Source organism: Pleurodeles waltl, chromosome 7, assembly GCF_031143425.1.
Source record: "Pleurodeles waltl isolate 20211129_DDA chromosome 7, aPleWal1.hap1.20221129, whole genome shotgun sequence".
NCBI classification, from domain to species: Eukaryota; Metazoa; Chordata; class Amphibia; order Caudata; family Salamandridae; genus Pleurodeles; species Pleurodeles waltl.
In genome coordinates, this window is record NC_090446.1 from 442,508,070 (window position 1) to 442,521,811 (window position 13,742).

General features: G+C 46.1%; 1 long non-coding RNA gene across 1 annotated transcript in view; it reads left to right on the forward strand.

Annotated features, from left to right (window-relative positions):
* The window catches only part of LOC138304156 (uncharacterized), a 64,786-nt gene extending 54,137 nt beyond the window's left edge, over window positions 1-10,649 (forward strand). Inside the window, exon 2 of the long non-coding RNA XR_011205511.1 lies at window positions 10,441-10,649. This is a non-coding gene — a long non-coding RNA (uncharacterized lncRNA). The remainder of the gene's footprint in view (window positions 1-10,440) is intronic.
* Window positions 10,650-13,742: the final 3,093 nt, after the last annotated feature.

Consider the following 13,742-nt stretch of genomic DNA (forward strand, 5'->3'; position numbering starts at 1 on the left):
AAGGTTTTTAGTGGCCTTTTTCATGTACTCAACCAAGCACATAATCCACAATATCTTGTTTAGGGGTCTTCAACGGTTGCTCCCACCCCTCTTTGACAAGTGCCAGTAGTCCCCTAACAGGGTGACCAAAGAGGAGTTTAAAGGAGCTGTAGCCCACACCTTTCTGGGGTACCTCTCTGCAGTATAAAAGGAGGCATGGGAGGAGGACATCTGTAGGAAAGTACCATCTTAGGAGTAGGAGAAACTATGACGTGAGCTACAGGAATAATATAATACCTGAAGGTATGATAAGCTTCAGAAGTAAATCCCTATAGGCGCTGATAAATGTAAGCTGATAAATTAAGGTCATTCAAAAAAATTATTCCAGACTGCTAAACAGAATCGAATAATAACAAGGCAAAACAGGGAACAAAATCTCAATAAGAAAAACTTTAATTGAATAATATAAATCTACAAATAATCGTGAGATAGAAAAGATGTGAATACATAAAACACTAGTATTCCAATTCAGACACACCACAGTCAAACTAGACAACAAAGGACAATATGGTAAAATCAAACAAAATATGCTTACACATGTAACGACATTAATAAACTACTACATGAAGGGTACAATGAATACAAACATGTAAAAACAATACTCAAAAACTGATAGACATAAATCAATAATAATCTAATACAAAATTAATCTATATTTGAAAAGAAGCGGATCAAAGTGGTGTCACTACAGCAAGGATGTGCTGTGGAAACCAACGGCCAGATATAGGTGGTCATTCTGGTCTTTGACCGCCAGGGCGGAGGACCGCGGGAGCACCGCCGACAGGCCGGCGGTGCTCCAATGGGGATTCCGACCGCGGCGGTAAAGCCGCGGTCGGACCGGCACCACTGGCGGGGTCCCGCCAGTGTACCGCCGCCCCATTGAATCCTCCGCGGCGGCGCAGCTTGCTGCACCGCCGCGGGGATTCCGACCCCCCCTACCGCCATCCAGACGGATGGCGGTAGGGGGGGTCGCGGGGCCCCTGGGGACCCCTGCAGTGCCCATGCCACTGGCATGGGCATTGCAGGGGCCCCCGTAAGAGGGCCCCTACATGTATTTCAATGTCTGCTGCGCAGACAGTGAAATACGCGACGGGTGCAACTGCACCCGTCGCACAGCTTCCACTCCGCCGGCTCGATTCCGAGCCGGCTTCATCGTGGAAGCCTCTTTCCCGCTGGGCTGGCGGGCGGTCTGAAGGCGACCGCCCGCCAGCCCAGCGGGAAAGTCAGAATTACCGCCGCGGTCTTTCGACCGCGGAACGGTAATCTGACGGCGGGACTTTGGCGGGCGGCCTCCGCCGCCCGCCAAGGTCAGAATGAGGGCCATAGTTTCTTAATAAGAACCGGAAGCGAGAAATCCTAGATTGAATGGCAGGAGCGTGTTCAATAATAACATAAGGGAAACTCACCAATTTGCCGATAAACAGGGTGGTATGGCCTCTCCACGGGTCGGTAAACGTCAGCGGCCGCGGTTCCCGTCTGTTTAAATAATGTAATTGATGGGTATATAGCACGAGGCTGGTCCGCGGCCTCTCGTTATAATATTGCGGACTTGTTCAGCCGCCATATTGGAATTCCGCGACTTTAGATCTCTCAATGCGGCGCAATGGAAGCCTGTCAAACACTTGGGCAGAATGCGCCGCAAAAGTGGAGAAGGGAGTTACACTAGCTGTAAGAGAATACTATCAGCACTGGTACCTTATGGGCCTAAAAGTGATAAAGGGCAAAAGCTCTTAACTAGGGAAAATGTTTTGACTGAACCAGCGGCTGAGTGGAGACAGTCGGATTAATATCGGAAGGCACTCTATTTCGGTTCCAGAAGATACTAAGGTTTTGATATAGAAAATAGTGCAAAAGGGAAAAGCATAAATGGACGTGAAAATGAAAATGAATATAATTATAAATAATAATAATAATAATAAAAAATAATAAATAAAAATAAAGACAGAAACGATGAATCGGAATCAAACGGTTAAATATACAACTAGGAATGATGAAAACAAAGTACCATCTTGCCTGGCATGTTACCCCCATATTTCACTGTATATATGTTGTTTTAGTCTATGTGTCACTGGGACCCTGCCAGGCAGGGCCCCAGTGCTCATAAGTATGTGCCCAGTATGTGTTCCCTGTGTGATGCCTAACTGTCTCACTGAGGCTCTGCTAACCAGTGGTTATGCTCTCTCTGCTTTCCAAATTTGTCACTAACAGGCTAGTGACTAAATTTATCAATTTAAATTGGCATACTGGTACACACATATAATTCCCTAGTATATGGTACTGAGGTACCCAGGGTATTGACAATTCTTACACAGGCCTGCCAGTGCAGCCTGAGTGAAATAACGTCCACATTATTTCACAGCCATTTACCACTGCACTTAAGTAACTTATAAGTCACCTATATGTCTTACCTTCACCTGGTGAAGGTTGGGTGCAAAGTTACTTAGTGTGAGGGCACCCTGGCACTAGCCAAGGAGCCCCCACATCGTTCAGGGCAAATTCCCTGGACTTTGTGAGTGCGGGAACACCATTACACGCGTGCACTGTACATAGGTCACTACCTATGTACAGCATCCCAATGGTAACTCCGAACATGGCCATGTAACATGTCTAAGATCATTCTGGCATTGGGGGGACAATTTCATGATCCCCCGGATCTCTAGCACAGAACCCGAGTACTGCCAAACTGCCTTTCCGGGGTCTCCACTGCTGCTGCTGCTGCTGCCAACCCCTCAGACAGGTTTCTGCTCTCCTGGGGTCCAGGCAGCCTTGGCCCAGGAAGGCATAACAAAGGACTTCCTCTGAGAGAGGGTGTAACACCCTCTCCCTTTGGAAATAGGTGTGAAGGCTGGGGAGGAGTAGCTTCTCCCAGCCTCTGGAAATGCTTTGATGGGCACAGATGGTGCCCATCTCTGCATAAGCCAGTCTACACCAGTTCAGGGATCCCCCAGCCCTGCTCTGGTGCCCAGACCTCTGCCATCTTGGAAACAGAGGGGTTTGTGGCAGACTGGACTGCTCTGAGTGGCCAGTGCCAGCAGGTGACGTCAGAGGCTCCTTCTGATAGGCTCTTACCTCTCTTGGTAGCCAATCCTCCTTCCTAGGTAGCCAAACCTCTTTTTCTGGCTATTTAGGGTCTCTGCTTTGGGGATCTCACCAGATAACGAATGCAAGAGCTCATCAGAGTTCCTCTGCATCTCCCTCTTCACCTTCTGCCAAAGGATCGACAGCTGACTGCTCAGGACGCCTGCAAAACCGCAACAAAGTAGCAAGACGACTACTAGCAACCTTGTATTGCTTCATCCTGCCGGCTTTCTCGACTGTTTCCAGGTGGTGCATGCTCTGGGGGTAGCCTGACTCCTCTCTGCACCAGGAGTTCTGAAGAAATCTCCAGTGGGTCGACGGAATCTTCCCCTGCAACCGCAGGCAACAAAAGACTGCATCACCGGTCCTCTGGGTCCCCTCTCAGCACGGCGAGCGTGGTCCCTGGAACTCAGCAACTCTGTCCAAGTGACTCCCACAGTCCAGTGACTCTTGAGTCCAAGTTTGGTGGAGGTAAGTCCTTGCCTCCCTATGCTAGACTGCATTGCTGGGTACCGCGTGATTTGCAGTTGCTCCGGCTCCTGTGCACTCTTCCAGGATTTCCTTTGTGCACAGCCAAGCCTGGGTCCCCGACACTCTAACCTGCAGTGCACAACCTTCTGAGTTGTCCTCCAGCGTCGTGGGACTCCCTTTTGTGACTTCGGGTGGACTCCGGTTCACTTTTCTTCTAGGTGCCTGTTCAGGTACTTCTACGGGTGCTGCCTGCTTCTGTAAAGGCTCCCTGACTTGCTGGGCGCCTCCTCTGTCTCCTCATCCAAGTGGCTACATCCTGGTCCCTCCTGGGCCACAGCAGCATCCAAAAACCCTAACCGCAACCCTTGCAGCTAGCAAGGCCTGTTTGCGGTCTTTCTGCATGGAAACACCTCTGCAAACTTCTTCACGACGTGGGACATCCATCCTCCAAAGGGGAAGTTCTTACTCCTCTTCGTTCTTACAGAACTCCAAGCTTCTTCCAACAGGTGGCAGCTTCCTTGCACCCTCAGCTGGCATTTCTTGGGCTCCTGCCCACTCTCGACACTGTCGCGACTCATGGACTTGGTCCCCTTGTCTTACAGGTACTCCGGTCCGGACATCCACTGTTGTTGCATTGCTGGTGTTTGTTCTCCTTGCAGAATCCCCCTATCACGACTTCTGTGCTCTCTGGGGGTAGTAGGTGCACTTTACACCTACCTTTCAGGGTCTTGGGGTGGGCTATTTTTCTAACCCTCACTGTTTTCTTACAGTCCCAGCGACCCTCTACAAGCTCACATAGGTTTGGGGTCCATTCGTGGCTCGCATTCCACTTTTGGAGTATATGGTTTGTGTTGCCCCTATACCTATGTGCTCCTATTGCAATCTACTGTAACTTTACATTGCTTGGATTACTTCCTTTTGCTATTATCTGCATACTTTTGGTTTGTGTACATGTATCTTGTGTATATAACTTATCCTCATACTGAGGGTACTCACTGAGATACTTTTGGCATATTGTCATAAAAATAAAGTACCTTTATTTTTAGTACTTCTGTGTATTGTGTTTTCTTATGATATTGTGCATATGACACCAGTGGTATAGTAGGAGCTTTACATATCTCCTAGTTCAGCCTAAGCTGCTTTGCCATAGCTACCTTCTATCAGCCTAAGCTGCTAGAAACACCTCTTCTACACTAAAAAGGGATAACTGGACCTGGCACAAGGTGTAAGTACCTCTGGTACCCACTACAAGCCAGGCCAGCCTCCTACAACATCCCATCCTCCTTCTGAGTTTTTCATAGAGTCCCATGATCATGCCTTTGAGAGTTTTATTAAATCTCTCAACCAGTCCGTTTGTGTATGATACGGTGTGGTGAATTTATAGGTTACACCACATTCCTTTTAAGTATGCAGACATGAAGTTACTACCCCGGTCTAATACTACCTCTTTAGGAAAGCCCACCCTTCAAAATATTCCCAGGAGGGCCTTTGCCACTGCAGGAGCTGTAGTCGTCCTTAAGGGGATTGCTTCTGGGTATCTTGTGGCATTGTCCACTACTACTAAGATGAATCTGTTTTCAGAAGCAGTTGGAGGGTCAAGGGGGCCAACAATATCAACCCCAACCCTTTCAAAGGGCACCCCAAGCACAGGCAGTGGGATTAAGGGGACCTTTGGGATCCCAACAGGATTGCCACTGGCCTGGCAAGTGACACAAGAGCGAAATAACTCTTTTGTGTCCTCTGACTTGTGAGGCCTGTGAAAGTGAGGGACAAGTCTGTCCCAGGCCTTACTTTGCCCCAGATGTCCAGCCAGGGGAATTTCATGTGCAACAGGCAGGAGGAATTACTTATACTGCAAGGGTATCTGTACCAGTATCTGATAGCAACAGACTTTGGGTCCCTTGCCTCAGTGTAAAGCAGATTATTCTCCCAATAAACTCTATGTGAGTCACTGATATCCCCAGCTTGCTGCTTGGCAGCTTGCTGTCTTAGACCCTCTAGTGTGGGAAAGGTCTGCTGTGCCACACTCAGTTCCTCCCTGGCAGCCCCCCCTGCACCCAAGAGTTCAGCTGTGTCAGCCTGAAGCTCCTTTAGTGTAAGTTCTGCACAAGGAGTTGACTCCTCCTCATCAAAAGGGGAATCTTCTAGAGAGGGAGGGATAGTGGACAAGGGTTTCCCCTTTCTTTCCCTAGTTTTTGGGAGCACTTGGTCGATTATTCCAGGATCCAAGATTCCCTCTACTCTTTGCTTCTTTGCCTGAGCCCTGGTAAGAGCAAAGATGTGCCCTGGAATGCCCAGCAAAGATGCATGGCCTCCAACTCCATTTCAGCCTAAGCTGAAGTTTGCAAATCATTTCCCAATAGATACTCTACAGGTAAGTCACTGGATACCACAACTTTCTTAGGACCAGTACCCCCCATTGAGATTTACAACAGCCATGGGGTGGCTAACAATGTTGCTATGTAACTTGGTACTGATGACTAAATAGGTGTTGCTCAGGTGCAACCAGTTTCTCCATCACCACAGTAACACTGGCACCTGTGTCCCTGTAGGCCTCAACCTGAACACCATTTATTCAAGATAGTTGCTTATACTTTTCCATATTAAGGGGACAAGCAACTAAGGTGGTAAGGTCAGTGCCACCATCAGAGACTAAAACAGCCTCAGTAGTCTCCCTAACTAGACCAACTCCCACTACATTACCAAAAGTGAGCCCAGCTACACTCTTTGCCTATTTGTAGAGTTTTTCCCACAACCACTGTTATTACTAGGGGCACTAGTGGAAGCAGTGGGGGTTGTTGTGGTGGGAGGTTTGGTGTTTCTACTGGGAGAAGTGGGATCACTTGCCAAATGGCCTTTGCTTTTACACAAATAACACCAAGGCTTTTTTCTCATGGTTAGAAGGCGATTTGGGCCCACCATCCCCAGAGGATTTTTGTGGGCCTAATGAAGACTCTGATGATTTTTTATCTTTGTCCCCACCCTTGTCATGTGACTCACCATCATCCTTCTTGCCATCCGTGTCACCTCCTGTATGAGCTTTTCTGCTCACCCTTGTTCTGACCCATTTGTCTTCCTTTCCCACTTCTTGGGGAGAGTCCACAAGATACTGGTGTAACAAATCAGACCCACAATTGTTAAGAATAAGTTCTCTCAAGATTAGATTATATAAGCATTCATAATCAGACACTTGCTGCCAAGCAACCAACCTTCTAAGGCCTTCACTGAACAGTCCACAAAATCTATCCAATCTTGTGAAGACTCTTTTCTGGTTTTTCTGAACTTAATCCTGTATTGTTCAGTGGTTAAGCTAAATCCATCCAAGAATGCAGTCTTCAGAACATTGTAATTATCTAAATCATCTTCTCTGACAGTAAGAAGCCTATCTCTCCCCATGCCGGAGAAAGACAACCGCAGAGTAGCAGCCCACTGCACCTGATGGACCCTCTGAACTTTACAGGCCCTCTCAAGTGTAGCAAACCACTAGTGGATGTCATCCCCCTCCATGTAAGGCGGAACAATTTTATTCAGGTTTCTACAATCAAATGTATGTTCTTTGACATTGTAACTTCTAAAACTGCTGTTGCTGCTGCTACCATGGGGAACTAACCCCAACCCTGTCTTTCCTTTTCCACAGCTAGGGATTCCCTATCTAGGGCCAACTGTTGCTGTTGTAGCCTCAGTCTTGTCTCCTCCAGCCTCAGCTTTCTGAGTTCCCTACCTAGGGAATGGTCCTCCGGGTTGGATGTGTGGGACACTTCTGACACAGAAGTGACATGGGAGTGGGCAGAGGTTGATCTTTCCCTAACTTGTGTAACCCTAGTGGCCTGGCCTCTAGGTGTGAAGGGTGCCCTACCTTTGTGTGACCCCTTCCCACTACCAGCTACACTATGAGGTTTGTTAAGAGAAAGATCTGTGGAAGGACCCTCCCCTGCATCTTCAGGAATCTCTCCTGAATCTACCTGGTCAGGTTCCCCCTCTACCTCTCCCTCTGATTGTACATGAGTATCAGATTGCTCCTGATCATCTTGCAAGAGGAGGTTTAAGAGGAAATCCTTATTGGCATTCTTCCCAATCCCTAAGCTTCTTTCGAGGCAGAGCCCCCTCAGACATTTGAAGTTAAGGTTCTCATAGGTTGTCTTGATAACCCTTGGGGTAGCCTCAATAGAAGGCATAGTGATAGAAAAGTTAGGAAAAAGAGTGAGAAGTAAGAAAAACAATTTCACCTAACTTTTTATAGAGAAAGAAAAAATGTTTGGAAAACAATTTCTTTAGAGTGAAAATGAGACTGCTAGGTATAATTGCATATAGCTCTAAGTATTAGAGTACACTTTCATGTGGAAAGCACCAGTGACAAAGTGATAAGGCAATTGCAAGTACTTATCCCACCGCTGCACCACCAATGTGAGAAAGTGGCCTGGTTTGTAGTGGGTACCAGAGGCAGTTACACCTTATACCAGGTCCAGTGATCCACCTTAGTGAAATATAGGCAGTGTCTAGCAGCTTAGGCTGATAGAGGTAGCTATAGCAGAGCAGCCAAGGCTGAACTAGGAGACATGCAAAGCTCTTGCAATACCACTATAGTCACACAGTACTTATACACAAGAAAGACAATACTCAGTGTTGCCAAAAATGTAGGTACTTTATATTAGTGACACAAGGCCAAAATATCTTGGAGGCTATAGTCCCTCTGGAGGTAAGTATTATACACAATATATACACTAGTAACCAAAATCAGGTAAGTAAACAGCCGTAGAATAGTGCAATGAGCCTGGGCAACACACACCATATACTGAAATAGTGGAATGCAAATGTCGGTTCCCCCCCCAGGCAAGTGTAGTTTGTACAGGGGCACTGGGAGTGTAAGAAAATACCAAAGGTAAGTAAACTACCCCACCCCAGAGCCCAGGAAAACAGGAGCAAAGTACAGCAAGTTTCCTTATGACACACTAGAAGCCGTGGTAAAGGATTATGCAAAAAACAAGCAAGACTGCAAAACACCAATGATGTATTCCTGGACCTGTAGAGAGATGAGACCAAGTCCAAGAACAGATGAAGAGTCCAGGAAGAACAGGAGCCCCTGCTAACCTGGTTGAAGGTGCAAAAGTGGATTCTCCGGTTGGAAGAAGAAGTCAGAAAAGCACCAAAGAAGACAGCTGTGGGTTCCTGCTTGGTGCAAGAGATGTCCCAAGTCCAGATGTTGGATGCAGGCTGGTTTTTGTCATTGGATTCCGCCAACAAGCCTTGGCTCATGCAAATGTCGTGGTTGGCAGGAAAAGGCGCTACCTGGGCCTGGGTGTCTCAGCTCAGACTGGGGAGACAGAGGGGGCTCTCAGCACTTTAGAGTGCCCTCAGAAGACCAGACAGCACCCACAGAAGTCCCAGGATACAGGGACAAATGAGTTACAAAATGCGGTCATCGCAGCACTGCACAAAGGGATCCCACACTGCCAGAGAACAACTCAGGGAGCTGAGCGTCGCTGGCTAGAGTGCTGGGGACCTGGGCTGCGCTGTGCATGAAGGATTTCTGGAAGAAGAGCACAGAAGCCCAAGGAGCTGCAGAACATGTGGTGCACAGGGGTACTGTCTGAATCGGGGAGGCAAGCCCTTACCTCTACCAAATTTGGACAGCTGGACCTTTGGACACTCAGGATCACTTTGGTCCGCCACCTGTGTTCCAGGGATCACGCTCGTCAACAGGAGAGGAGTCCCAGAGTACCAGTTGGCATTGCAGAGAGGTGTCTGCTGAAGCAGGGAAGTGACTCCGTCACTCGACGGGAGATTCCTTCGGTCCTTCTGGTGCAGAATGAAGACAAGCAGTCCTCAGAGTGTGCACAACCTGGAAACTGTTGTAGTTTTTGGCAGGAGCTGAAGTTGCAGAGTCGCAGTAGCCTTCTTGGAGACTTTTTCACAGTTACAGTGATCCTGAACCAGTCTGCAGTTGATCCGATGGTCAGAAGCTGCAGCAGAGGAGTCCTGGTGGAGTCTTGCAAACCGAATCTGAGGAAACACCCAGAGGAGAGACCCTAAATAGCCCTGAGAGGGGGATTGTCACCTAACCAGATAATCACCTATCAGGAGGGGTCTCTGACGTCACCGACTTGCACTCCTGGGATTGAGCAGCTCAAGCAACAGGAGGGCAGAAACCTCTGTCACATCAGTGAGGTGGCAGCAGCTGGGGCTGCCTGGAAAACCTCAGAATGCTGTAGGATCAATGCTGGGGGTCCTCTAAGGAGCCCCCAGAGTACATGGAATCATACAACCAATACTTGCAAAAGTATTGGGGTATGATTCCAAGATGCTGGATACCAAACATGCCTAGATTCGGAGTTACCATTATGTAGCTGGACATAGGTAGTGACCTATGTCCAGCACATGCGTAAAATGGCATCCCCGCACCCACAAAGTCCAGGAAAATGGGTCTGGAGTTTGTGGGGGGTACCTCTGCTAAAAAGGGGGTAACCATGCCAAGAAAGAGGGTACTTTCCTACATACATGTATATATATGAGAAAGGCACAGCTAATGTAACATCTTGCAGAGTGTGGTATGTCAAACCATTAGGGTCACAAACCCAAGAAAGGCAGGTAGCCTGTGCCATTTTGCAAGTAGTGATGTGTTTGTACTTGGTCCGCAATCTGTGCACCTGATTCCTGATTATGCACATCATATCTATGAACACTTTAACCTGCCTTACCTATGTGGATAATTAAGCCATGTAAACTGTGGCATATGCTTCATGTGGAACCTGCAGACTTGCAAAAACATTTGCTAACTCAATGTACTTTGCTTCTTAAGTCCACATTGTATGTGTTATACATTCACAGTGCAATGTACCATGTTATGTTTTGTAGGTGGACCCGAACCGTACACAAACGCTGATATGGACAGCTTCAAGGATCCCAATGCTACCAATGACTGTCACCTAAATGGTTTACTGAGTTGTGCAATAATTGTGTGTGATGTTGGATAATGTTTGTAATGACGTTTAATGGGCATCCCAATTCTAATGGAATAATTTGTTTCAGATATGGCACATCATAAATAAAATATGTCAAAGTTGCATGTGCATTAGATAGTGATTAATGTCAAGGTGAATATATTGCCAATCTATGCAGGCCCGCGTGATAGATGGGTGACAGAGAAGCCATGACCAAAATGCCATAGTCTGTTATAGTACATGTGAGAGGATTTATAGCTGAACATGGCTTGGAATGGTTAACCTTCCAAATGCATGTCAGATGCACATTGCTACTGTTGTCGTCCACATTGTATTGTATGTACATTTTGTATGCAAGTCCAGACAGGATGTGAGGATTCACAATTCAGTGAAGACTTAATAGGTAAGGGTAGCTGGCCCAGATGTCAGCATTCCACACATTGTAATACAGTTAAAGGCCTCTCTCATGCCATCTAATTCCCCATTTTCCGTATTGAATACATAGCCATACCTTTGCGCTGTCTTATTACCAGAAATGCCAAGATGTGTTTGACCAAAGATGCCTGCATGGCGTTGTCACCCGACAGTCCATTCCACACTCTACCTTTTGGTGGTGTTACCCATAATGGCTTGCAACAAAAATGTCACAAAGGATTACAGTTTGGCTAACACTTGCTAGTTACATCACAAGATACTTGTGTATATGAGATGCACAGCATGCATGCACACACCTATCACATGGATATGCTAAGGGATGATGCGCAGCAAGGTGACATTCGTAGCTGAAATGTAGGGAAACACACTATGCTATGTATAGGGACACCTGCTATTACTTTAACTGCATGTGATGAGCTATGGAATGGTCCTCCAGGTATTTACATTAGCCAATATAGGAGATGTATGCAACATCTCTGTTTGATGTGAGTTAGCTAGCCAGCCTCCATTCATGTTTCAAATACTTGGGACATAGTAAGTATACGCAGCAATGTGTCCAAAGTTATTTCCTTATAATATCAGGTACACAATGTTGAGTCATAATACATGTACTTGCCAGACGTTGCTCACCTTACCTAGGTTAAGGGCCATGAACTCAATCCTGTTGAAGGCTGCATAAGGAACAAAAAGTATTAATTCCTAGGGACACCTACACCATACCATCTGTATTGACATGGTTATACCTAGATTTGTCAAACAACAAGACAAAGAGGGGCTAAAGAGACATGGGAGGTTCAGAAACAAAGTCCTGGTCCTGTGTATAGTACTCCCATCTAATATATAAATCAAAAAGATTTACACAGTTCCACTGAAAAGACGAGTTCCTATAGTTCAAAGGTTCCTGGAAATCCAAATCTTTTGGAGCAAGAGCCCTCACTCACCATTTTGTGACCTGCTTCATCATTGGGTTATGCTCCTAGTCAGGCCGGCACTGCAATGCCTGACGGGCCCCACACGGGGGCTCTTTGCCAGAGATCTTTTGATAGTAACTAATAGCCGGTCAGTGTGTGCACTAATGTAGGATTGGTATGCAAAAGAAAAAGAAGTGCTGTTAAAAAAAAACTAGAGGTAAAACGTATTTTATTAAGATATCTGACCTCTGCCATGATTAAAAACATAAATGCGGGGAGGGGATAAGGTAAGATCTAATCTCCCCAAAAACAGGAAAAGCAAAAGTGTTGGTAGCTATCACTAAATCTCTCAATTTAGAGTGTAGTGAATGTAGGTACAGGATCCCCTGTACTACTACTAAATCGTGGTCAACATGTTTCTCGCTTGTTAGTCTGTAAGATCTAGTGCGATTCTTCAGGACCAATAAACCTACCTAATCCTTAAATTATATATAACCCATAGTCGGGAATGTCGCATTAAGCAGGAACCTAGAATATAGAACACAGAACATAAATCATAAACAGATTTAGAACATTCAATGGTGTGCAAAGTGTCAATAAATTTAATCAGCACACATGTGAAATCTCCATTCCGTGATGTGCACATAAAATCAGTGGAGAAAAATGGGAAAGGCAGATACGCCAAATGTGCTTACCCTCCTCATCTTAGTGGATGGGCCCCATCAGGTAAGGCACCAAGCTTACGTGGTCCAATACGGTCTAGGTGCATAGATATAGAGTAAAAACTGTTAAATAAAAGCCATCTATTATGTCAATTTAAGCAAAGAATGCGTCACCCTCCTGAAAGTCATGTGTTTGTATGTCACAGATGTCCCAACCCAAGTTCTCTCTCAATAAGTACCCAAATATGTCAATGCTGTTACAATACAGTGTATATAATTGCTGTTAGCAAGGTATTACAAGGGAAAACCCATTAGAGTATGACTTATTACTTAGTATGGGCTCATTAGTGCACACACTGACCGGCTATTAGTTACTATCAAAAGATCTCCGGCAAAGAGCCCCTGTGTGGGGCCCGTCAGGCATTTCAGTGCTGGCCTGACGAGGAGCATAGCCCGATGATGAAGCATGCCACCAAATGGTGAGTGAGGGCTCTTGCTCCAAAATACTTGGATTTCCAGGAACCTTTGAACTATAGGAACTCGTTTTTTCAGTGGAACTGTGTATATCCTTTTGATTTATATACCTAGATTTGGCCAATGCAATTGCAATTGCCAACATTGGTAACACCTGTATACGCTGGCCTTGCTAAATTTGTATTTAGATGGATGGTCAATTTATACTTCAAGGTGATTTTTGGATTTTAGAGATGCCACATGTGATGTTTGAAACTAGATGAAGCACTATGATGATTGACACAGTTCCTAAAAATGCTTTGTGGCAGATTTACAAAACTGCCACCCAGCGCAGCGCAGCAGTGAAAAATGTTGTGCTGCATTGTGTGACAGAGCGAGCAGGAGAGCACCACATTTACAGAGATATGGCTCTCTCTTCCCCTCCCTCTAGCACCGGTGCAGATTTTAGCCACTGTGCAGCATGCACACACCTTTGTACCATAGTGCATGGGTGTGAGCAAAGGTCTAGCATAGGATTTGTACTGAAAGTGTACGCTTCCAGTACAAAATACTATACTTAGACACACTTTAAAACTTTTCCTATATTGGATGTGTGCAGCATGCATGCAAAGGCTTAAAAGAAAGGAGAATTGAAAACATTTCTCCTTTTAACGCCTGCTTTTAAAAGGCATTACCTTTAGCTCAAAACCCTTTCTGCTTTTGTTTGTAGGTAGGGTTTTGTGGCTAAAGGAATG